Here is a 24,849-nt window from a genome sequence, read left to right on the forward strand (position 1 = left end):
AGTGTTAACCACTGTGTCACCGTGTCGCTGTGAGGCAGCAGTGTTAACCCACTGTGTCACCGTGTCGCTGTGAGGCAGCAGTGTTAACCCACTGTGTCACCGTGTCGCTGTGAGGCAGCAGTGTTAACCCACTGTGTCACCGTGTCACTGTGAGACAGCAGTGTTAACCCACTGTGTCACTGTGAGACAGCAGTGTTAACCCACTGTGCTACCGTGTCACTGTGAGACAGCAGTGTTAACCACTGTGTCACCGTGTCACTGTGAGACAGCAGTGTTAACCCACTGTGTCACTGTGAGACAGCAGTGTTAACCCACTGTGTCACCGTGTCACTGTGAGACAGCAGTGTTAACCACTGTGTCACCGTGTCACTGTGAGACAGCAGTGTTCACCCACTGTGTCACTGTGAGACAGCAGTGTTAACCCACTGTGTCACTGTGAGACAGCAGTGTTAACCCACTGTGTCACCGTGTCACTGTGAGACAGCAGTGTTAACCCACTGTGTCACCGTGTCACTGTGAGACAGCAGTGTTAACCCACTGTGTCACCGTGTCACTGTGAGACAGCAGTGTTAACCCACTGTGTCACCGTGTCACTGTGAGACAGCAGTGTTGACCCACTGTGTCACCGTGTCACTGTGAGGCAGCAGTGTTAACCCACTGTGTCACCGTGTCGCTGTCAGACAGCAGTGTTAACCCACTGTCACCGTGTCACTGTGAGGCAGCAGTGTTAACCCACTGTGTCACCGTGTCACTGTGAAACAGCAGTGTTAACCCACTGTGTCACCGTGTCACTGTGAGGCAGCAGTGTTAACCCACTGTGTCACCGTGTCGCTGTGAGACAGCAGTGTTAACCCACTGTCACCTTGTCACTGTGAGGCAGCAGTGTTAACCCACTGTGTCACCATGTCATGATGAGGGAGCAGTGTTAACCCACTGTGCCACCGTGTCACTGTGAGGCAGCAGTGTTAACCCACTGTGTCACCGTGAGGCAGCAGTGTTAACCCACTGTGTCACCGTGTCGCTGTGAGGCAGCAGTGTTAACCCACTGTGTCACCGTGTCATGTCGAGGGAGCAGTGTTAACCCACTGTGTCACCGTGTCGCTGTGAGGCAGCAGTGTTAACCCACTGTGTCACCGTGTCGCTGTGAGACAGCAGTGTTAACCCACTGTGTCACCGTGTCACTGTGAGACAGCAGTGTTTACCCACTGTGTCACCGTGTCACTGTGAGGGCGCAGTGTTAACCCACTGTGTCACCGTGTCACTGTGAGACAGCAGTGTTAACACACTGTGTCACCGTGTCACTGTGAGACAGCAGTGTTAACCCACTGTCACCGTGTCACTGTGAGGGAGCAGTGTTAACCCACTGTGTCACCGTGTCGCTGTGAGGCAGCAGTGTTAACCCACTTTTTCACCGTGTCGCTGTGAGGCAGCAGTGTTAACCCACTGTGTCACCGTGTCACTGTGAGGCAGCAGTGTTAACCCACTGTGTCACCGTGTCACTGTGAGACAGCAGTGTTAACACACTGTGTCACCGTGTCACTGTGAGGCAGCAGTGTTAACCCACTGTGTCACCGTGTCACTGTGAGGCAGCAGTGTTAACCCACTGTGTCACCGTGTCACTGTGAGACAGCAGTGTTAACACACTGTGCCACCGTGTCACTGTGAGACAGCAGTGTTAACCCACTGTGTCACTGTGAGGGCGCAGTGTTAACCCACTGTGTCACCGTGTCGCTGTGAGACAGCAGTGTTAACCCACTGTGCCACTGTGAGACAGCAGTGTTAACCCACTGTGCAACCGTGTCACGGTGAGGCAGCAGTGTTAACCCACTGTGCCACCATGTCACTGTGAGACAGCAGTGTTAACCCACAGTGTCACCGTGTCACTGTGAGACAGCAGTGTTAACCACTGTGTCACCGTGTCACTGTGAGACAGCAGTGTTAACCCACTGTGTCACTGTGAGACAGCAGTGTTAACCCACTGTGGCACCGTGTCACTGTGAGGCAGCAGTGTTAACCCACTGTGCCACCGTGTCGCTGTGAGGCAGCAGTGTTAACCCACTGTGTCACCGTGTCACTGTGAGACAGCAGTGTTAACCCACTGTGTCACCGTGTCACTGTGAGACAGCAGTGTTAACCCACTGTGCCACCGTGTCACTGTGAGACAGCAGTGTTAACCCACTGTGTCACCGTGTCACTGTGAGGCAGCAGTGTTAACCACTGTGTCACCGTGTCACTGCGAGGCAGCAGTGTTAACCCACTGTGCTACCGTGTCACTGTGAGACAGCAGTGTTAACCCACTGTGCCACCGTGTCGCTGTGAGACAGCAGTGTTAACCCACTGTGTCACCGTGTCACTGTGAGGCAGCTGTGTTAACCCACTGTGTCACCGTGTCACTGTGAGACAGCAGTGTTAACCCACTGTGTCACCGTGTCGCTGTGAGGCAGCAGTGTTAACCCACTGTGCTACCGTGTCACTGTGAGGCAGCAGTGTTAACCCACTGTGTCACCGTGTCACTGTGAGGCAGCAGTGTTAACCCACTGTGTCACCGTGTCACGGTGAGGCAGCAGTGTTAACCCACTGTGTCACCGTGTCACTGTGAGGCAGCAGTGTTAACCCACTGTGCCACTGTGTCACTGTGAGACAGCAGTGTTAACCCACTGTGTAACCGTGTCACGGTGAGGCAGCAGTGTTAACCCACTGTGCCACCATGTCACTGTGAGGCAGCAGTGTTAACCCACGGTGCCACCGTGTCACTGTGAGGGTGCAGTGTTAACCCACTGTGCTACCGTGTCACTGTGAGGCAGCAGTGTTAACCCACTGTGTCACCGTGTCACTGTGAGACAGCAGTGTTAACCATTGTGTCACAGTGAGGCAGCAGTGTTAACCCACTGTGTCACTGTGAGGGCGCAGTGTTAACCCACTGTGTCACCGTGTCGCTGTGAGACAGCAGTGTTAACCACTGTGTCACAGTGAGGCAGCAGTGTTAACCCACTGTGTCACCGTGTCATGTCGAGGGAGCAGTGTTCACCCACTGTGTCACCGTGTCACTGTGAGGCAGCAGTGTTAACCCACTTTTTCACCGTGTCGCTGTGAGACAGCAGTGTTAACCCACTGTGTCACCGTGTCACTGTGAGGCAGCAGTGTTAACCCACTGTGTCACCGTGAGGGAGCAGTGTTAACCCACTGGGTCACCGTGTCACTGTGAGGCAGCAGTGTTAACCCACTGTGTCACCGTGTCGCTGTGAGGCAGCAGTGTTAACCCACTGTGCTACCGTGTCACTGTGAGACAGCAGTGTTAACCCACTGTGTCACCGTGTCACTGTGAGGCAGCAGTGTTAACCCACTGTGCTACCGTGTCACTGTGAGGCAGCAGTGTTAACCCACTGTGTCACCGTGTCACTGTGAGACAGCAGTGTTAACCCACTGTGTCACTGTGAGACAGCAGTGTTAACCCACTGTGTCACTGTGAGACAGCAGTGTTAACCCACTGTGTCACTGTGAGACAGCAGTGTTAACCCACTGTGTCACCGTGTCACTGTGAGACAGCAGTGTTAACCCACTGTGTCACCGTGTCATGTCGAGGGAGCAGTGTTCACCCACTGTGTCACCGTGTCACTGTGAGACAGCAGTGTTGACCCACTGTGTCACCGTGTCACTGTGAGCCAGCAGTGTTAACCCACTGTGTCACCATGTCATGATGAGGGAGCAGTGTTAACCCACTGTGCCACCGTGTCACTGTGAGGCAGCAGTGTTAACCCACTGTGTCACTGTGTCACCGTGAGGCAGCAGTGTTAACCCACTGTGTCACCGTGTCATGTCGAGGGAGCAGTGTTCACCCACTGTGTCACCGTGAGGCAGCAGTGTTAACCCACTGTGCCACCGTGTCACTGTGAGGCAGCAGTGTTAACCCACTTTTTCACCGTGTCGCTGTGAGGCAGCAGTGTTAACCCACTGTGTCACCGTGTCGCTGTGAGGCAGCAGTGTTAACCCACTGTGTCACCGTGTCACTGTGAGGCAGCAGTGTTAACCCAATGTGTCACCGTGTCGCTGTGAGACAGCAGTGTTAACCCACTGTGTCACCGTGTCACTGTGAGGCAGCAGTGTTAACCCACTGTGCTACCGTGTCACTGTGAGACAGCAGTGATAACCACTGTGTCACCGTGTCACTGTGAGGCAGCAGTGTTAACCCACTGTGTCACCGTGTCACTGTGAGGCAGCAGTGTTAACCACTGTGTCACCGTGTCACTGTGAGGCAGCAGTGTTAACCCACTGTGTCACCGTGTCGCTGTGAGGCAGCAGTGTTAACCCACTGTGTCACCGTGTCACTGTGAGGCAGCAGTGTTAACCCACTGTGCTACCGTGTCACTGTGAGACAGTAGTGTTAACCCACTGTGTCACCGTGTCACTGTGAGACAGCAGTGTTAACCCACTGTGCCACCGTGTCACTGTGAGACAGCAGTGTTAACCACTGTGTCACCGTGTCACTGTGAGGCAGCAGTGTTAACCCACTGTGTCACCGTGTCACTGTGAGACAGCAGTGTTAACCCACTGTCACCGTGTCACTGTGAGGCAGCAGTGTTAACCCACTGTGTCACCATGTCATGATGAGGGAGCAGTGTTAACGCACTGTGCCACCGTGTCACTGTGAGGCAGCAGTGTTAACCCACTGTGCCACCGTGTCACTGTGAGGCAGCAGTGTTAACCCACTGTGTCACCGTGAGGCAGCAGTGGTAACCCACTGTGTCACCATGTCATGATGAGGGAGCAGTGTTAACCCACTGTGCCACCGTGTCACTGTGAGGCAGCAGTGTTAACACACTGTGTCACCGTGTCACTGTGAGACAGCAGTGTTAACCCACTGTGTCACTGTGAGACAGCAGTGTTAACCCACTGTGTCACCGTGTCACTGTGAGACAGCAGTGTTAACCACTGTGTCACCGTGTCACTGTGAGACAGCAGTGTTCACCCACTGTGTCACTGTGAGACAGCAGTGTTAACCCACTGTGTCACTGTGAGACAGCAGTGTTAACCCACTGTGTCACCGTGTCACTGTGAGACAGCAGTGTTAACCCACTGTGTCACCGTGTCACTGTGAGACAGCAGTGTTAACCCACTGTGTCACCGTGTCACTGTGAGACAGCAGTGTTAACCCACTGTGTCACCGTGTCACTGTGAGACAGCAGTGTTGACCCACTGTGTCACCGTGTCACTGTGAGGCAGCAGTGTTAACCCACTGTGTCACCGTGTCGCTGTCAGACAGCAGTGTTAACCCACTGTCACCGTGTCACTGTGAGGCAGCAGTGTTAACCCACTGTGTCACCGTGTCACTGTGAAACAGCAGTGTTAACCCACTGTGTCACCGTGTCACTGTGAGGCAGCAGTGTTAACCCACTGTGTCACCGTGTCGCTGTGAGACAGCAGTGTTAACCCACTGTCACCTTGTCACTGTGAGGCAGCAGTGTTAACCCACTGTGTCACCATGTCATGATGAGGGAGCAGTGTTAACCCACTGTGCCACCGTGTCACTGTGAGGCAGCAGTGTTAACCCACTGTGTCACCGTGAGGCAGCAGTGTTAACCCACTGTGTCACCGTGTCGCTGTGAGGCAGCAGTGTTAACCCACTGTGTCACCGTGTCATGTCGAGGGAGCAGTGTTAACCCACTGTGTCACCGTGTCGCTGTGAGGCAGCAGTGTTAACCCACTGTGTCACCGTGTCGCTGTGAGACAGCAGTGTTAACCCACTGTGTCACCGTGTCACTGTGAGACAGCAGTGTTTACCCACTGTGTCACCGTGTCACTGTGAGGGCGCAGTGTTAACCCACTGTGTCACCGTGTCACTGTGAGACAGCAGTGTTAACACACTGTGTCACCGTGTCACTGTGAGACAGCAGTGTTAACCCACTGTCACCGTGTCACTGTGAGGGAGCAGTGTTAACCCACTGTGTCACCGTGTCGCTGTGAGGCAGCAGTGTTAACCCACTTTTTCACCGTGTCGCTGTGAGGCAGCAGTGTTAACCCACTGTGTCACCGTGTCACTGTGAGGCAGCAGTGTTAACCCACTGTGTCACCGTGTCACTGTGAGACAGCAGTGTTAACACACTGTGTCACCGTGTCACTGTGAGGCAGCAGTGTTAACCCACTGTGTCACCGTGTCACTGTGAGGCAGCAGTGTTAACCCACTGTGTCACCGTGTCACTGTGAGACAGCAGTGTTAACACACTGTGCCACCGTGTCACTGTGAGACAGCAGTGTTAACCCACTGTGTCACTGTGAGGGCGCAGTGTTAACCCACTGTGTCACCGTGTCGCTGTGAGACAGCAGTGTTAACCCACTGTGCCACTGTGTCACTGTGAGACAGCAGTGTTAACCCACTGTGCAACCGTGTCACGGTGAGGCAGCAGTGTTAACCCACTGTGCCACCATGTCACTGTGAGACAGCAGTGTTAACCCACAGTGTCACCGTGTCACTGTGAGACAGCAGTGTTAACCACTGTGTCACCGTGTCACTGTGAGACAGCAGTGTTAACCCACTGTGTCACTGTGAGACAGCAGTGTTAACCCACTGTGGCACCGTGTCACTGTGAGGCAGCAGTGTTAACCCACTGTGCCACCGTGTCACTGTGAGACAGCAGTGTTAACCCACTGTGTCACCGTGTCACTGTGAGGCAGCAGTGTTAACCACTGTGTCACCGTGTCACTGCGAGGCAGCAGTGTTAACCCACTGTGCTACCGTGTCACTGTGAGACAGCAGTGTTAACCCACTGTGTCACCGTGTCACTGTGAGACAGCAGTGTTAACCCACTGTGTCACCGTGTCACTGTGAGGCAGCTTTGTTAACCCACTGTGTCACCGTGTCACTGTGAGGCAGCAGTGTTAACCCACTGTGTCACCGTGTCACTGTGAGACAGCAGTGTTAACCCACTGTGCCACCGTGTCGCTGTGAGACAGCAGTGTTAACCCACTGTGTCACCGTGTCACTGTGAGGCAGCAGTGTTAACCCACTGTGTCACCGTGTCACTGTGAGACAGCAGTGTTAACCCACTGTGTCACCGTGTCACTGTGAGACAGCAGTGTTAACCCACTGTGTCACCGTGTCGCTGTGAGGCAGCAGTGTTAACCCACTGTGCTACCGTGTCACTGTGAGGCAGCAGTGTTAACCCACTGTGTCACCGTGTCACTGTGAGGCAGCAGTGTTAACCCACTGTGTCACCGTGTCACGGTGAGGCAGCAGTGTTAACCCACTGTGTCACCGTGTCACTGTGAGGCAGCAGTGTTAACCCACTGTGCCACTGTGTCACTGTGAGACAGCAGTGTTAACCCACTGTGTAACCGTGTCACGGTGAGGCAGCAGTGTTAACCCACTGTGCCACCATGTCACTGTGAGGCAGCAGTGTTAACCCACGGTGCCACCGTGTCACTGTGAGGGTGCAGTGTTAACCCACTGTGCTACCGTGTCACTGTGAGGCAGCAGTGTTAACCCACTGTGTCACCGTGTCACTGTGAGACAGCAGTGTTAACCACTGTGTCACAGTGAGGCAGCAGTGTTAACCCACTGTGTCACTGTGAGGGCGCAGTGTTAACCCACTGTGTCACCGTGTCGCTGTGAGACAGCAGTGTTAACCACTGTGTCACAGTGAGGCAGCAGTGTTAACCCACTGTGTCACCGTGTCATGTCGAGGGAGCAGTGTTCACCCACTGTGTCACCGTGTCACTGTGAGGCAGCAGTGTTAACCCACTTTTTCACCGTGTCGCTGTGAGACAGCAGTGTTAACCCACTGTGTCACCGTGTCACTGTGAGGCAGCAGTGTTAACCCACTGTGTCACCGTGAGGGAGCAGTGTTAACCCACTGGGTCACCGTGTCACTGTGAGGCAGCAGTGTTAACCCACTGTGTCACCGTGTCGCTGTGAGGCAGCAGTGTTAACCCACTGTGCTACCGTGTCACTGTGAGACAGCAGTGTTAACCCACTGTGTCACCGTGTCACTGTGAGGCAGCAGTGTTAACCCACTGTGCTACCGTGTCACTGTGAGGCAGCAGTGTTAACCCACTGTGTCACCGTGTCACTGTGAGACAGCAGTGTTAACCACTGTGTCACCGTGTCACTGTGAGACAGCAGTGTTAACCCACTGTGTCACTGTGAGACAGCAGTGTTAACCCACTGTGTCACTGTGAGACAGCAGTGTTAACCCACTGTGTCACTGTGAGACAGCAGTGTTAACCCACTGTGTCACCGTGTCACTGTGAGACAGCAGTGTTAACCCACTGTGTCACCGTGTCACTGTGAGACAGCAGTGTTAACCCACTGTGTCACCGTGTCACTGTGAGACAGCAGTGTTGACCCACTGTGTCACCGTGTCACTGTGAGGCAGCAGTGTTAACCCACTGTGTCACCATGTCATGATGAGGGAGCAGTGTTAACCCACTGTGCCACCGTGTCACTGTGAGGCAGCAGTGTTACCCCACTGTGTCACTGTGTCACCGTGAGGCAGCAGTGTTAACCCACTGTGTCACCGTGTCATGTCGAGGGAGCAGTGTTCACCCACTGTGTCACCGTGAGGCAGCAGTGTTAACCCACTGTGCCACCGTGTCACTGTGAGGCAGCAGTGTTAACCCACTTTTTCACCGTGTCGCTGTGAGGCAGCAGTGTTAACCCACTGTGTCACCGTGTCGCTGTGAGGCAGCAGTGTTAACCCACTGTGTCACCGTGTCACTGTGAGGCAGCAGTGTTAACCCAATGTGTCACCGTGTCGCTGTGAGACAGCAGTGTTAACCCACTGTGTCACCGTGTCACTGTGAGGCAGCAGTGTTAACCCACTGTGCTACCGTGTCACTGTGAGACAGCAGTGTTAACCACTGTGTCACCGTGTCACTGTGAGGCAGCAGTGTTAACCCACTGTGTCACCGTGTCACTGTGAGGCAGCAGTGTTAACCACTGTGTCACCGTGTCACTGTGAGGCAGCAGTGTTAACCCACTGTGTCACCGTGTCGCTGTGAGGCAGCAGTGTTAACCCACTGTGTCACCGTGTCACTGTGAGGCAGCAGTGTTAACCCACTGTGCTACCGTGTCACTGTGAGACAGTAGTGTTAACCCACTGTGTCACCGTGTCACTGTGAGACAGCAGTGTTAACCCACTGTGCCACCGTGTCACTGTGAGACAGCAGTGTTAACCACTGTGTCACCGTGTCACTGTGAGGCAGCAGTGTTAACCCACTGTGTCACCGTGTCACTGTGAGACAGCAGTGTTAACCCACTGTCACCGTGTCCCTGTGAGGCAGCAGTGTTAACCCACTGTGTCACCATGTCATGATGAGGGAGCAGTGTTAACGCACTGTGCCACCGTGTCACTGTGAGGCAGCAGTGTTAACCCACTGTGCCACCGTGTCACTGTGAGGCAGCAGTGTTAACCCACTGTGTCACCGTGAGGCAGCAGTGGTAACCCACTGTGTCACCATGTCATGATGAGGGAGCAGTGTTAACCCACTGTGCCACCGTGTCACTGTGAGACAGCAGTGTTAACCCACTGTGTCACCGTGTCGCTGTGAGGCAGCAGTGTTAACCCACTGTGTCACTGTGAGACAGCAGTGTTAACCCACTGTGCCACCGTGTCGCTGTGAGGCAGCAGTGTTAACCCACTGTGTCACCGTGTCACTGTGAGACAGCAGTGTTAACCCACTGTGTCACCGTGTCACTGTGAGACAGCAGTGTTAACCCACTGTGTCACCGTGTCGCTGTCAGACAGCAGTGTTAACCCACTGTGTCACCGTGTCACTGTGAGACAGCAGTGTTAACCCACTGTGCCACCGTGTCACTGTGAGACAGCAGTGTTAACTCACTGTGTCACCGTGTCACTGTGAGGCAGCAGTGTTAACCCACTGTGCCACCATGTCACTGTGAGGCAGCAGTGTTAACCCACTGTGTCACCGTGTCACTGTGAGACAGCAGTGTTAACCCACTGTGCCACCGTGTCACTGTGAGACAGCAGTGTTAACTCACTGTGTCACCGTGTCACTGTGAGGCAGCAGTGTTAACCCACTGTGTCACCGTGTCACTGTGAGGCAGCAGTGTTAGCCCACTCTGTCACCGTGTCACTGTGAGACAGCAGTGTTAACCCACTGTGTCACCGTGTCACTGTGAGGCAGCAGTGTTAACCCACTGTGTCACCGTGTCACTGAGAGGCAGCAGTGTTAACCCACTGTGTCACCGTGTCTCTGTGAGGCAGCAGTGTTAACCCACTGTGTCACCGTGTCACTGTGAGGCAGCAGTGTTAACCCACTGTGTCACCGTGTCACTGTGAGGCAGCAGTGTTAACCCAATGTGTCACCGTGTCACTGTGAGGCAGCAGTGTTAACCCACTGTGTCACCGTGAGGCAGCAGTGTTAACCCACTGTGTCACCGTGTCATGTCGAGGGAGCAGTGTTCACCCACTGTGTCAACGTGTCACTGTGAGGCAGCAGTGTTAACCACTGTGTCACCGTGTCGCTGTGAGGCAGCAGTGTTAACCCACTGTGTCACTGTGAGACAGCAGTGTTAACCCACTGTGCCACCGTGTCGCTGTGAGGCAGCAGTGTTAACCCACTGTGTCACCGTGTCACTGTGAGACAGCAGTGTTAACCCACTGTGTCACCGTGTCACTGTGAGACAGCAGTGTTAACCCACTGTGCCACCGTGTCACTGTGAGGCAGCAGTGTTAACCCACTGTGTCACCGTGTCGCTGTGAGGCAGCAGTGTTAACCCACTGTGTCACCGTGTCGCTGTCAGACAGCAGTGTTAACCACTGTGTCACCGTGTCACTGTGAGACAGCAGTGTTAACCACTGTGTCACCGTGTCACTGTGAGGCAGCAGTGTTAACCCACTGTGTCACCGTGTCACTGTGAGGCAGCAGTGTTAACCCACTGTGTCACCGTGTCACTGTGAGACAGCAGTGTTAACCCACTGTGTCACCATGTCACTGTGAGACAGCAGTGTTAACCCACTGTGTCACCGTGTCACTGTGAGGCAGCAGTGTTAACCACTGTGTCACCGTGTCACTGTGAGACAGCAGTGTTAACCCACTGTGTCACCGTGTCGCTGTCAGACAGCAGTGTTAACCCACTGTGTCACCGTGTCACGGTGAGGCAGCAGTGTTAACCCACTGTGTCACCGTGTCACTGTGAGGCAGCAGTGTTAACCCACTGTGTCACCGTGTCACTGTGAGACAGCAGTGTTAACCCACTGTGCCACCGTGTCACTGTGAGGCAGCAGTGTTAACCCACTGTGCTACCGTGTCACTGTGAGGCAGCAGTGTTAACCCACTGTGTCACCGTGTCAATGTGAGACAGCAGTGTTAACCCACTGTGTCACCGTGTCACTGTGAGACAGCAGTGTTAACCCACTGTGTCACCCTGTCGCTGTCAGACAGCAGTGTTAACCCACTGTGTCACCGTGTCACTGTGAGACAGCAGTGTTAACCCACTGTGTCACCGTGTCGCTGTCAGACAGCAGTGTTAACCCACTGTGTCACCGTGTCGCTGTCAGACAGCAGTGTTAACCCACTGTGTCACCGTGTCGCTGTGAGGCAGCAGTGTTAACCCACTGTGTCACTGTGAGGCAGCAGTGTTAACCCACTGTGTCACCGTGTCGCTGTGAGGCAGCAGTGTTAACCCACTGTGTCACCGTGTCACTGTGAGACAGCAGTGTTAACCACTGTGTCACCGTGTCACTGTGAGGCAGCAGTGTTAACCCACTGTGCCACCGTGTCACTGTGAGGCAGCAGTGTTAACCCACTGTGCTACCGTGTCACTGTGAGACAGCAGTGTTAACCCACTGTGTCACCGTGTCACTGTGAGACAGCAGTGTTAACCCACTGTGCCACCGTGTCACTGTGAGGCAGCAGTGTTAACCCACTGTGCTACCGTGTCACTGTGAGACAGCAGTGTTAACCCACTGTGTCACCGTGTCACTGTGAGACAGCAGTGTTAACCCACTGTGTCACCGTGTCACTGTGAGACAGCAGTGTTAACCCACTGTGCCACCGTGTCACTGTGAGGCAGCAGTGTTAACCCACTGTGTCACCGTGTCACTGTGAGACAGCAGTGTTAACCCACTGTGTCACCGTGTCACTGTGAGACAGCAGTGTTAACCCACTGTGTCACCGTGTCGCTGTCAGACAGCAGTGTTAACCACTGTGTCACCGTGTCACTGTGAGACAGCAGTGTTAACCCACTGTGTCACCGTGTCACTGTGAGGCAGCAGTGTTAACCCACTGTGTCACCGTATCACTGTGAGGCAGCAGTGTTAACCCAATGTGTCACCGTGTCACTGTGAGACAGCAGTGTTAACCCACTGTGTCACCGTGTCACTGTGAGGCAGCAGTGTTAACCCACTGTGTCACCGTGTCGCTGTGAGGCAGCAGTGTTAACCCACTGTGTCACCGTGTCACTGTGAGACAGCAGTGTTAACCCACTGTGTCACCGTGTCACTGTGAGGCAGCAGTGTTAACCCACTGTGCCACCGTGTCACTGTGAGGCAGCAGTGTTAACCCACTGTGCTACCGTGTCACTGTGAGACAGCAGTGTTAACCCACTGTGTCACCGTGTCACTGTGAGGCAGCAGTGTTAACCCACTGTGTCACCGTGTCACTGTGAGGCAGCAGTGTTAACCCACTGTGTCACCGTGTCACTGTGAGACAGCACTGTTAACCCACTGTGCCACCGTGTCACTGTGAGACAGCAGTGTTAACTCACTGTGTCACCGTGTCACTGTGAGACAGCAGTGTTAACCCACTGTGCCACTGTGTCACTGTGAGACAGCAGTGTTAACCCACTGTGTAACCGTGTCACGGTGAGGCAGCAGTGTTAACCCACTGTGCCACCATGTCACTGTGAGGCAGCAGTGTTAACCACTGTGTCACCGTGTCACTGTGAGACAGCAGTGTTAACCCACGGTGCCACCGTGTCACTGTGAGGGTGCAGTGTTAACCCACTGTGCTACCGTGTCACTGTGAGGCAGCAGTGTTAACCCACTGTGTCACCGTGTCACTGTGAGACAGCAGTGTTAACCACTGTGTCACCGTGTCACTGTGAGACAGCAGTGTTAACCCACTGTGTCACCGTGTCGCTGTGAGACAGCAGTGTTAACCCACTGTGTCACCGTGTCACTGTGAGGCAGCAGTGTTAACCCACTGTGTCACTGTGAGGGAGCAGTGTTAACCCACTGTGTCACCGTGTCACTGTGAGGCAGCAGTGTTAACCCACTGTGTCACCGTGTCACTGTGAGACAGCAGTGTTAACCCACTGTGTCACCGTGTCACTGTGAGACAGCAGTGTTAACCCACTGTGTCACCGTGTCACTGTGAGGCAGCAGTGTTAACCCACTGTGTCACTGTGAGGGAGCAGTGTTAACCCACTGTGTCACCGTGTCTCTGTGAGGCAGCAGTGTTAACCCACTGTGTCACCGTGTCACTGTGAGGCAGCAGTGTTAACCCACTGTGCCACCGTGTCACTGTGAGACAGCAGTGTTAACCCACTGTGTCACCGTGTCACTGAGAGGCAGCAGTGTTAACCCACTGTGTCACTGTGAGGGAGCAGTGTTAACCACTGTGTCACAGTGAGGCAGCAGTGTTAACCCACTGTGTCACCGTGTCGCTGTCAGACAGCAGTGTTAACCCACTGTGTCACTGTGAGGGAGCAGTGTTAACCACTGTGTCACAGTGAGGCAGCAGTGTTAACCCACTGTGTCACCGTGTCGCTGTGAGACAGCAGTGGTAACCACTGTGTCACAGTGAGGCAGCAGTGTTAACCCACTGTGCTACCGTGTCACTGTGAGGCAGCAGTGTTAACCCACTGTGTCACCGTGTCACTGTGAGACAGTAGTGTTAACCACTGTGTCACCGTGTCACTGTGAGGCAGCAGTGTTAACCACTGTGTCACCGTGTCACAGTGAGACAGCAGTGTTAACCCACTGTGTCACTGTGTCACTGTGAGGGAGCAGTGTTAACCCACTGTGCCACCGTGTCACTGTGAGACAGCAGTGTTAACCCACTGTGTCACCGTGTCACTGAGAGGCAGCAGTGTTAACCCACTGTGTCACCGTGTCACTGTGAGACAGCAGTGTTAACCCACTGTGCCACCGTGTCGCTGTGAGACAGCAGTGTTAACCCACTGTGCCACTGTGTCACTGTGAGACAGCAGTGTTAACCCACTGTGTAACCGTGTCACGGTGAGGCAGCAGTGTTAACCCACTGTGCTACCGTGTCACTGTGAGACAGCAGTGTTAACCCACTGTGTCACCGTGTCACTGTGAGGCAGCAGTGTTAACCCACTGTGCTACCGTGTCACTGTGAGGCAGCAGTGTTAACCCACTGTGTCACCGTGTCACTGTGAGGCAGCAGTGTTAACCACTGTGTCACCGTGTCACTGTGAAACAGCAGTGTTAACCCACTGTGTCACTGTGAGGGAGCAGTGTTAACCCACTGTGTCACCGTGTCACTGTGAGACAGCAGTGTTAACCCACTGTGTCACCGTGTCACTGTGAGACAGCAGTGTTAACCCACTGTGTCACCGTGTCACTGAGAGGCAGCAGTGTTAACCCACTGTGTCACCGTGTCACTGAGAGGCAGCAGTGTTAACCCACTGTGTCACCGTGTCACTGTGAGGCAGCAGTGTTAACCCACTGTGCCACCGTGTCACTGTGAGGCAGCAGTGTTAACCCAATGTGTCACCGAGTCACTGTAAGACAGCAGTGTTAACCCACTGTGTCACCGTGTCACTGTGAGGCAGCAGTGTTAACCCACTGTGTCACCGTGTCACTGAGAGGCAGCAGTGTTAACCCACTGTGTCACCGTGAGGCAGCAGTGTTAACCCACTGTGTCACCGTGTCACTGCGAGGGAGCAGTGTTAACCCACTGTGTCACCGTGTCAACCCACTGTGTCACCGTGTCACTGTGAGACAGCAGTGTTAACCCACTGTGTCACCGTGTCACTGTGAGGCAGCAGTGTTAACCCACTGTGCTACCGTGTCACTGTGAGGCAGCAGTGTTAACCCACTGTGTCACCGTGTCACTGTGAGACAGCAGTGTTAACACACTGTGCCACCGTGTCACTGTGAGACAGCAGTGTTAACCCACTGTGTCACTGTGAGGGCGCAGTGTTAACCCACTGTGTCACCGTGTCGCTGTGAGACAGCAGTGTTAACCACTGTGTCACCGTGTCACTGTGAGACAGCAGTGTTAACCCACTGTGCCACTGTGTCACTGTGAGACAGCAGTGTTAACCCACTGTGTCACCGTGTCACTGTGAGGTAGCAGTGTTAACCCACTGTGTCACCGTGTCACTGTGAGACAGCAGTGTTAACCCACTGTGTCACCGTGTCACTGTGAGACAGCAGTGTTAACCCACTGTGTAACCGTGTCACGGTGAGGCAGCAGTGTTAACCCACTGTGCCACCATGTCACTGTGAGACAGCAGTGTTAACCCACTGTGTCACCGTGTCACTGTGAGACAGCAGTGTTAACCACTGTGTCACCGTGTCACTGTGAGACAGCAGTGTTAACCCACTGTGTCACTGTGAGACAGCAGTGTTAACCCACTGTGCCACCGTGTCGCTGTGAGGCAGCAGTGTTAACCCACTGTGTCACCGTGTCACTGTGAGACAGCAGTGTTAACCCACTGTGTCACCGTGTCACTGAGAGACAGCAGTGTTAACCCACTGTGTCACCGTGTCACTGTGAGACAGCAGTGTTAACCCACTGTGTCACCGTGTCGCTGTCAGACAGCAGTGTTAACCCACTGTGTCACCGTGTCACTGTGAGACAGCAGTGTTAACCCACTGTGTCACCGTGTCACTGTGAGACAGCAGTGTTAACCCACTGTGTCACCATGTCACTGTGAGGCAGCAGTGTTAACCCACTGTGTCACCGTGTCACTGTGAGACAGCAGTGTTAACCCACGGTGCCACCGTGTCACTGTGAGACAGCAGTGTTAACCCACTGTGTCACCGTGTCGCTGTGAGGCAGCAGTGTTAACCCACTGTGTCACCGTGTCGCTGTGAGGCAGCAGTGTTAACCCACTGTGTCACCGTGTCACTGTGAGACAGCAGTGTTAACCCACTGTGTCACCATGTCACTGTGAGGCAGCAGTGTTAACCCACGGTGCCACCGTGTCACTGTGAGGGTGCAGTGTTAACCCACTGTGCTACCGTGTCACTGTGAGACAGCAGTGTTAACCCACTGTGTCACCGTGTCGCTGTGAGACAGCAGTGTTAACCCACTGTGTCACCGTGTCACTGTGAGGCAGCAGTGTTAACCCACTGTGTCACCGTGTCGCTGTGAGACAGCAGTGTTAACCCACTGTGTAACCGTGTCACTGTGAGACAGCAGTGTTAACCCACTGTGTCACCGTGTCACTGTGAGGCAGCAGTGTTAACCACTGTGTCACCGTGTCACTGTGAGACAGCAGTGTTAACCCACTGTGTCACCGTGTCGCTGTGAGGCAGCAGTGTTAACCCACTGTGCCACCGTGTCACTGTGAGACAGCAGTGTTAACCCACTGTGTCACCGTGTCACTGTGAGACAGCAGTGTTAACCCACTGTGTCACCGTGTCACTGTGAGGCAGCAGTGTTAACCCACGGTGCCACCGTGTCACAGTGAGGCAGCAGTGTTAACCCACTGTGTCACCGTGTCACTGTGAGAAAGCAGTGTTAACCCACTGTGTCACCGTGTCACTGTGAGGCAGCAGTGTTAACCACTGTGTCACCGTGTCACTGTGAGACAGCAGTGTTAACCCACTGTGTCACCGTGTCGCTGTGAGGCAGCAGTGTTAACCCACTGTGCCACCGTGTCACTGTGAGACAGCAGTGTTAACCCACTGTGTCACCGTGTCACTGTGAGACAGCAGTGTTAACCCACTGTGCTACCGTGTCACTGTGAGGCAGCAGTGTTAACCCACTGTGTCACTGTGAGGCAGCAGTGTTAATCCACTGTGCTACCGTGTCACTGTGAGACAGCAGTGTTAACCCACTGTGTCACCGTGTCACTGTGAGACAGCAGTGTTAACCCACTGTGTCACCGTGTCACTGTGAGGAAGCAGTGTTAACCCACTGTGCTACCGTGTCACTGTGAGGCAGCAGTGTTAACCCACTGTGTCACTGTGAGGCAGCAGTGTTAACCCACTGTGCTACCGTGTCACTGTGAGGCAGCAGTGTTAACCCACTGTGTCACCGTGTCACTGTGAGGCAGCAGTGTTAACCCACTGTGTCACTGTGTCACTGTGAGGCAGCAGTGTTAACCCACTGTGTCACCGTGTCACTGTGAGACAGCAGTGTTAACCACTGTGTCACCGTGTCACTGTGAGGCAGCAGTGTTAACCCATTGTGTCACCGTGTCACTGTGAGACAGCAGTGTTAACCCACTGTGTCACCGTGTCACAGTGAGGCAGCAGTGTTAACCCACTGTGTCACCGTGTCACTGTGAGGCAGCAGTGTTAACCCACTGTGTCACCGTGTCACTGTGAGACAGCAGTGTTAACCCACGGTGCTACCGTGTCAATGTGAGACAGCAGTGTTAACCACTGTGTCACCGTGTCACTGTGAGGCAGCAGTGTTAACCCACTGTGTCACCGTGTCACTGTGAGACAGCAGTGTTAACCCACTGTGTCACCGTGTCACTGTGAGGCAGCAGTGTTAACCCACGGTGCCACCGTGTCACTGTGAGGGTGCAGTGTTAACCCACTGTGTCACCGTGTCACTGTGAGACAGCAGTGTTAACCCACTGTGTCACCGTGTCACTGTGAGGCAGCAGTGTTAACCCACTGTGTCACCGTGTCACTGTGAGGCAGCAGTGTTAACCCACGGTGCCACCGTGTCACTGTGAGGGTGCAGTGTTAACCCACTGTGCTACCGTGTCACTGTGAGGCAGCAGTGTTAACCCACTGTGTCACCGTGTCGCTGTGAGTCAGCAGTGTTAACCCACTGTGTCACCGTGTCACTGTGAGGCAGCAGTGTTTACCCACTGTGTCACCGTGTCACTGTGAGGCAGCAGTGTTAACCCACTGTGCCACCGTGTCACTGTGAGGCAGCAGTGTTAACCCACTGTGTCACCGTGTCGCTGTGAGACAGCAGTGTTAACCCACTGTGCTACCGTGTCACTGTGAGGCAGCAGTGTTAACCCACTGTGTCACCGTGTCGCTGTGAGACAGCAGTGTTAACCCACTGTGCTACCGTGTCACTGTGAGGCAGCAGTGTTAACCCACTGTGTCACCGTGTCGCTGTGAGACAGCAGTGTTAACCCACTGTGCTACCGTGTCACTGTGAGGCAGCAGTGTTAACCCACTGTGTCACCGTGTCGCTGTGAGACAGCAGTGTTAACCCACTGTGTCACCGTGTCACTGTGAGGCAGCAGTGTTAACCCACTGTGTCACCGTGTCACTGTGAGGCAGCAGTGTTAACCCACTGTGTCACCGTGTCACTGTGAGACAGCAGTGTTAACCACTGTGTCACCGTGTCACTGTGAGGCAGCAGTGTTAACCCATTGTGTCACCGTGTCACTGTGAGACAGCAGTGTTAACCCACTGTGTCACCGTGTCACAGTGAGGCAGCAGTGTTAACCCACTGTGCTACCGTGTCAATGTGAGACAGCAGTGTTAACCACTGTGTCACCGTGTCACTGTGAGGCAGCAGTGTTAACCCACTGTGTCACCGTGTCACTGTGAGACAGCAGTGTTAACCCACTGTGTCACCGTGTCACTATGAGGCAGCAGTGTTAACCCACTGTGTCACCGTGTCACTGTGAGGCAGCAGTGTTAACCCACTGTGTCACCGTGTCACTGTGAGACAGCAGTGTTAACCCACTGTGTCACCGTGTCACTGTGAGGCAGCAGTGTTAACCACTGTGTCACCGTGTCACTGTGAGGCAGCAGTGTTAACCCACTGTGTCACTGTGTCACTGTCAGACAGCAGTGTTAACCACTGTGTCACCGTGTCACTGTGAGACAGCAGTGTTAACCCACTGTGTCACCGTGCCACTGTGAGGCAGCAGTGTTAACCCACTGTGTCACCGTGTCACTGTCAGACAGCAGTGTTAACCACTGTGTCACAGTCAGGCAGCAGTGTTAACCCACTGTGTCACTGTGAGGGCGCAGTGTTAACCCACTGTGTCACCGTGTCGCTGTGAGACAGCAGTGTTAACCACTGTGTCACAGTGAGGCAGCAGTGTTAACCCACTGTGCTACCGTGTCAATGTGAGACAGCAGTGTTAACCACTGTGTCACAGTGAGGGAGCAGTGTTAACCCACTGTGCTACCGTTTCACTGTGAGGCAGCAGTGTTAACCCACTGTGTCACCGTGTCACTGTGAGACAGTAGTGTTAACCACTGTGTCACCGTGTCACTGTGAGGCAGCAGTGTTAACCACTGTGTCACCGTGTCACAGTGAGACAGCAGTGTTAACCCACTGTGTCACCGTGTCACTGTGAGGCAGCAGTGTTAACCCACTGTGTCACCGTGTCACTGAGAGGCAGCAGTGTTAACCCACTGTGTCACCGTGTCACTGTGAGACAGCAGTGTTAACCCACTGTGTCACCGTGTCACTGTGAGACAGCAGTGTTAACCCACTGTGCCACCGTGTCGCTGTGAGGCAGCAGTGTTAACCCACTGTGCCACTGTGTCACTGTGAGACAGCAGTGTTAACCCACTGTGTAACCGTGTCACGGTGAGGCAGCAGTGTTAACCCACTGTGCTACCGTGTCACTGTGAGGCAGCAGTGTTAACCCACTGTGTCACCGTGTCACTGTGAGACAGCAGTGTTAACCCACTGTGTCACTGTGAGGGAGCAGTGTTAACCCACTGTGCCACCGTGTCACTGTGAGACAGCAGTGTTAACCCACTGTGTCACCGTGTCACTGAGAGGCAGCAGTGTTAACCCACTGTGTCACCGTGTCACTGTGAGACAGCAGTGTTAACCCACTGTGCCACCGTGTCGCTGTGAGGCAGCAGTGTTAACCCACTGTGCCACTGTGTCACTGTGAGACAGCAGTGTTAACCCACTGTGTAACCGTGTCACGGTGAGGCAGCAGTGTTAACCCACTGTGCTACCGTGTCACTGTGAGACAGCAGTGTTAACCCACTGTGTCACCGTGTCACTGTGAGACAGCAGTGTTAACCCACTGTGTCACCGTGTCGCTGTCAGACAGCAGTGTTAACCCACTGTGTCACCGTGTCACTGTGAGACAGCAGTGTTAACCCACTGTGCCACCGTGTCACTGTGAGACAGCAGTGTTAACTCACTGTGTCACCGTGTCACTGTGAGGCAGCAGTGTTAACCCACTGTGCCACCATGTCACTGTGAGGCAGCAGTGTTAACCCACTGTGTCACCGTGTCACTGTGAGACAGCAGTGTTAACCCACTGTGCCACCGTGTCGCTGTGAGGCAGCAGTGTTAACCCACTGTGCCACTGTGTCACTGTGAGACAGCAGTGTTAACCCACTGTGTAACCGTGTCACGGTGAGGCAGCAGTGTTAACCCACTGTGCCACCGTGTCGCTGTGAGGCAGCAGTGTTAACCCACTGTGCCACTGTGTCACTGTGAGACAGCAGTGTTAACCCACTGTGTAACCGTGTCACGGTGAGGCAGCAGTGTTAACCCACTGTGCTACCGTGTCACTGTGAGACAGCAGTGTTAACCCACTGTGTCACCGTGTCACTGTGAGACAGCAGTGTTAACCCACTGTGTCACCGTGTCGCTGTCAGACAGCAGTGTTAACCCACTGTGTCACCGTGTCACTGTGAGACAGCAGTGTTAACCCACTGTGCTACCGTGTCACTGTGAGACAGCAGTGTTAACCCACTGTGTCACCGTGTCACTGTGAGGCAGCAGTGTTAACCCACTGTGCTACCGTGTCACTGTGAGGCAGCAGTGTTAACCCACTGTGTCACCGTGTCACTGTGAGGCAGCAGTGTTAACACACTGTGTCACCGTGTCACTGTGAGACAGCAGTGTTAACCACTGTGTCACCGTGTCACTGTGAAACAGCAGTGTTAACCCACTGTGTCACTGTGAGGGAGCAGTGTTAACCCACTGTGTCACCGTGTCACTGTGAGACAGCAGTGTTAACCCACTGTGTCACCGTGTCACTGTGAGACAGCAGTGTTAACCCACTGTGTCACCGTGTCACTGAGAGGCAGCAGTGTTAACCCACTGTGTCACCGTGTCACTGTGAGACAGCAGTGTTAACCCACTGTGTCACCGTGTCACTGTGAGACAGCAGTGTTAACCCACTGTGCCACCGTGTCACTGTGAGACAGCAGTGTTAACCCACTGTGTCACCGTGTCACTGAGAGGCAGCAGTGTTAACCCACTGTGCCACCGTGTCACTTTGAGGCAGCAGTGTTAACCACTGTGTCACCGTGTCACTGTGAGGCAGCAGTGTTAACCACTGTGTCACCGTGTCACTGTGAGACAGCAGTGTTAACCCACTGTGTCACCGTGTCACTGTGAGGCAGCAGTGTTAACCCACTGTGTCACCGTGTCACTGTGAGACAGCAGTGTTAACCCACTGTGTCATCGTGTCACTGTGAGGCAGCAGTGTTAACCCACTGTGTCACCGTGTCACTGTGAGGCAGAAGTGTTAACCCACTGTGTCACCGTGTCACTGTGAGGCAGCAGTGTTAACCCACTGTGTCACCGTGTCACTGTGAGGCAGCAGTGTTAACCCAATGTGTCACCGTGTCGCTGTGAGACAGCAGTGTTAACCCACTCTGTCACCGTGTCGCTGTGAGGCAGCAGTGTTAACCCACTGTGTCACCGTGTCGCTGTGAGGCAGAAGTGTTAACCCACTGTGTCACCGTGTCACTGTGAGACAGCAGTGTTAACCCACTGTGTCATCGTGTCACTGTGAGGCAGCAGTGTTAACCCACTGTGTCACCGTGTCACTGAGAGGCAGCAGTGTTAACCCACTGTGTCACCGTGAGGCAGCAGTGTTAACCCACTGTGTCACCGTGTCACTGCGAGGGAGCAGTGTTAACCCACTGTGTCACCGTGTCAACCCACTGTGTCACCGTGTCACTGTGAGACAGCAGTGTTAACCCACTGTGTCACCGTGTCACTGTGAGGCAGCAGTGTTAACCCACTGTGTCACCGTGTCACTGTGAGGCAGCAGTGTTAACCCACTGTGTCACTGTGTCACTGTGAGGCAGCAGTGTTAACCCAATGTGTCACCGTGTCGCTGTGAGACAGCAGTGTTAACCACTGTGTCACCGTGTCGCTGTGAGGCAGCAGTGTTAACCCACTGTGTCACCGTGTCGCTGTGAGGCAGAAGTGTTAACCCACTGTGTCCCCGTGTCACTGTGAGACAGCAGTGTTAACCCACTGTGTCACCGTGTCACTGTGAGGCAGCAGTGTTAACCCACTGTGTCACCGTGTCACTGAGAGGCAGCAGTGTTAACCCACTGTGTCACCGTGAGGCAGCAGTGTTAACCCACTGTGTCACCGTGTGACTGCGAGGGAGCAGTGTTAACCCACTGTGTCACCGTGTCAACCCACTGTGTCACCGTGTCACTGTGAGACAGCAGTGTTAACCCACTGTGTCACCGTGTCACTGTGAGACAGCAGTGTTAACCCACTGTGTCACTGTGAGGGCGCAGTGTTAACCCACTGTGTCACCGTGTCACTGTGAGACAGCAGTGTTAACCACTGTGTCACAGTGAGGCAGCAGTGTTAACCCACTGTGTCACCGTGTCACTGTGAGGCAGCAGTGTTAACCCACTGTGTCACCGTGTCGCTGTCAGACAGCAGTGTTAACCCACTGTCACCGTGTCACTGTGAGGCAGCAGTGTTAACCCACTGTGTCACCGTGTCACTGTGAGGCAGCAGTGTTAACCCACTGTGTCACCGTGTCGCTGTGAGACAGCAGTGTTAACCCACTGTCACCGTGTCACTGTGAGGCAGCAGTGTTAACCCACTGTGTCACCATGTCATGATGAGGGAGCAGTGTTAACCCACTGTGCCACCGTGTCACTGTGAGGCAGCAGTGTTAACCCACTGTGTCACCGTGAGGCAGCAGTGTTAACCCACTGTGTCACCGTGTCGCTGTGAGGCAGCAGTGTTAACCCACTGTGTCACCGTGTCATGTCGAGGGAGCAGTGTTAACCCACTGTGTCACCGTGTCGCTGTGAGGCAGCAGTGTTAACCCACTGTGTCACCGTGTCGCTGTGAGACAGCAGTGTTAACCCACTGTGTCACCGTGTCACTGTGAGGCAGCAGTGTTAACCCACTGTGTCACCGTGTCACTGTGAGACAGCAGTGTTAACACACTGTGTCACCGTGTCACTGTGAGACAGCAGTGTTAACCCACTGTCACCGTGTCACTGTGAGGGAGCAGTGTTAACCCACTGTGTCACCGTGACGCTGTGAGGCAGCAGTGTTAACCCACTTTTTCACCGTGTCGCTGTGAGGCAGCAGTGTTAACCCACTGTGTCACCGTGTCACTGTGAGGCAGCAGTGTTAACCCACTGTGTCACCGTGTCACTGTGAGACAGCAGTGTTAACACACTGTGTCACCGTGTCACTGTGAGGCAGCAGTGTTAACCCACTGTGTCACCGTGTCACTGTGAGGCAGCAGTGTTAACCCACTGTGTCACCGTGTCACTGTGAGACAGCAGTGTTAACACACTGTGCCACCGTGTCACTGTGAGACAGCAGTGTTAACCCACTGTGTCACTGTGAGGGCGCAGTGTTAACCCACTGTGTCACCGTGTCGCTGTGAGACAGCAGTGTTAACCCACTGTGCCACTGTGTCACTGTGAGACAGCAGTGTTAACCCACTGTGCAACCATGTCACGGTGAGGCAGCAGTGTTAACCCACTGTGCCACCATGTCACTGTGAGACAGCAGTGTTAACCCACTGTGTCACTGTGAGACAGCAGTGTTAACCCACTGTGGCACCGTGTCACTGTGAGGCAGCAGTGTTAACCCACTGTGCCACCGTGTCGCTGTGAGGCAGCAGTGTTAACCCACTGTGTCACCGTGTCACTGTGAGACAGCAGTGTTAACCCACTGTGTCACCGTGTCACTGTGAGACAGCAGTGTTAACCCACTGTGCCACCGTGTCACTGTGAGACAGCAGTGTTAACCCACTGTGTCACCGTGTCACTGTGAGGCAGCAGTGTTAACCACTGTGTCACCGTGTCACTGTGAGACAGCAGTGTTAACCCACTGTGCCACCGTGTCGCTGTGAGACAGCAGTGTTAACCCACTGTGTCACCGTGTCACTGTGAGGCAGCAGTGTTAACCCACTGTGTCACCGTGTCACGGTGAGGCAGCAGTGTTAACCCACTGTGTCACCGTGTCACTGTGAGGCAGCAGTGTTAACCACTGTGTCACCGTGTCACTGTGAGACAGCAGTGTTAACCCACTGTGTCACCGTGTCACTGTGAGACAGCAGTGTTAACCCACTGTGTCACCGTGTCGCTGTGAGGCAGCAGTGTTAACCCACTGTGTCACCGTGTCACTGTGAGACAGCAGTGTTAACCCACTGTGTCACCGTGTCACTGTGAGGCAGCAGTGTTAACCCACTGTGTCACCGTGTCACGGTGAGGCAGCAGTGTTAACCCACTGTGTCACCGTGTCACTGTGAGGCAGCAGTGTTAACCCACTGTGCCACTGTGTCACTGTGAGACAGCAGTGTTAACCCACTGTGTAACCGTGTCACGGTGAGGCAGCAGTGTTAACCCACTGTGCCACCATGTCACTGTGAGGCAGCAGTGTTAACCCACGGTGCCACCGTGTCACTGTGAGGGTGCAGTGTTAACCCACTGTGCTACCGTGTCACTGTGAGGCAGCAGTGTTAACCCACTGTGTCACCGTGTCACTGTGAGACAG

At 54.2% G+C, this 24,849-nt stretch overlaps 1 long non-coding RNA gene across 2 annotated transcripts in view; it reads right to left on the reverse strand.

Moving 5' to 3' along the window:
* The window catches only part of LOC144482133 (uncharacterized), a 183,382-nt gene that overhangs the window by 27,391 nt on the left and 131,142 nt on the right, over positions 1–24,849 (reverse strand). The window lies entirely within an intron of this gene.

This window comes from Mustelus asterias, assembly GCF_964213995.1.
Source record: "Mustelus asterias chromosome 26 unlocalized genomic scaffold, sMusAst1.hap1.1 SUPER_26_unloc_28, whole genome shotgun sequence".
NCBI lineage: Eukaryota > Metazoa > Chordata > Chondrichthyes > Carcharhiniformes > Triakidae > Mustelus > Mustelus asterias.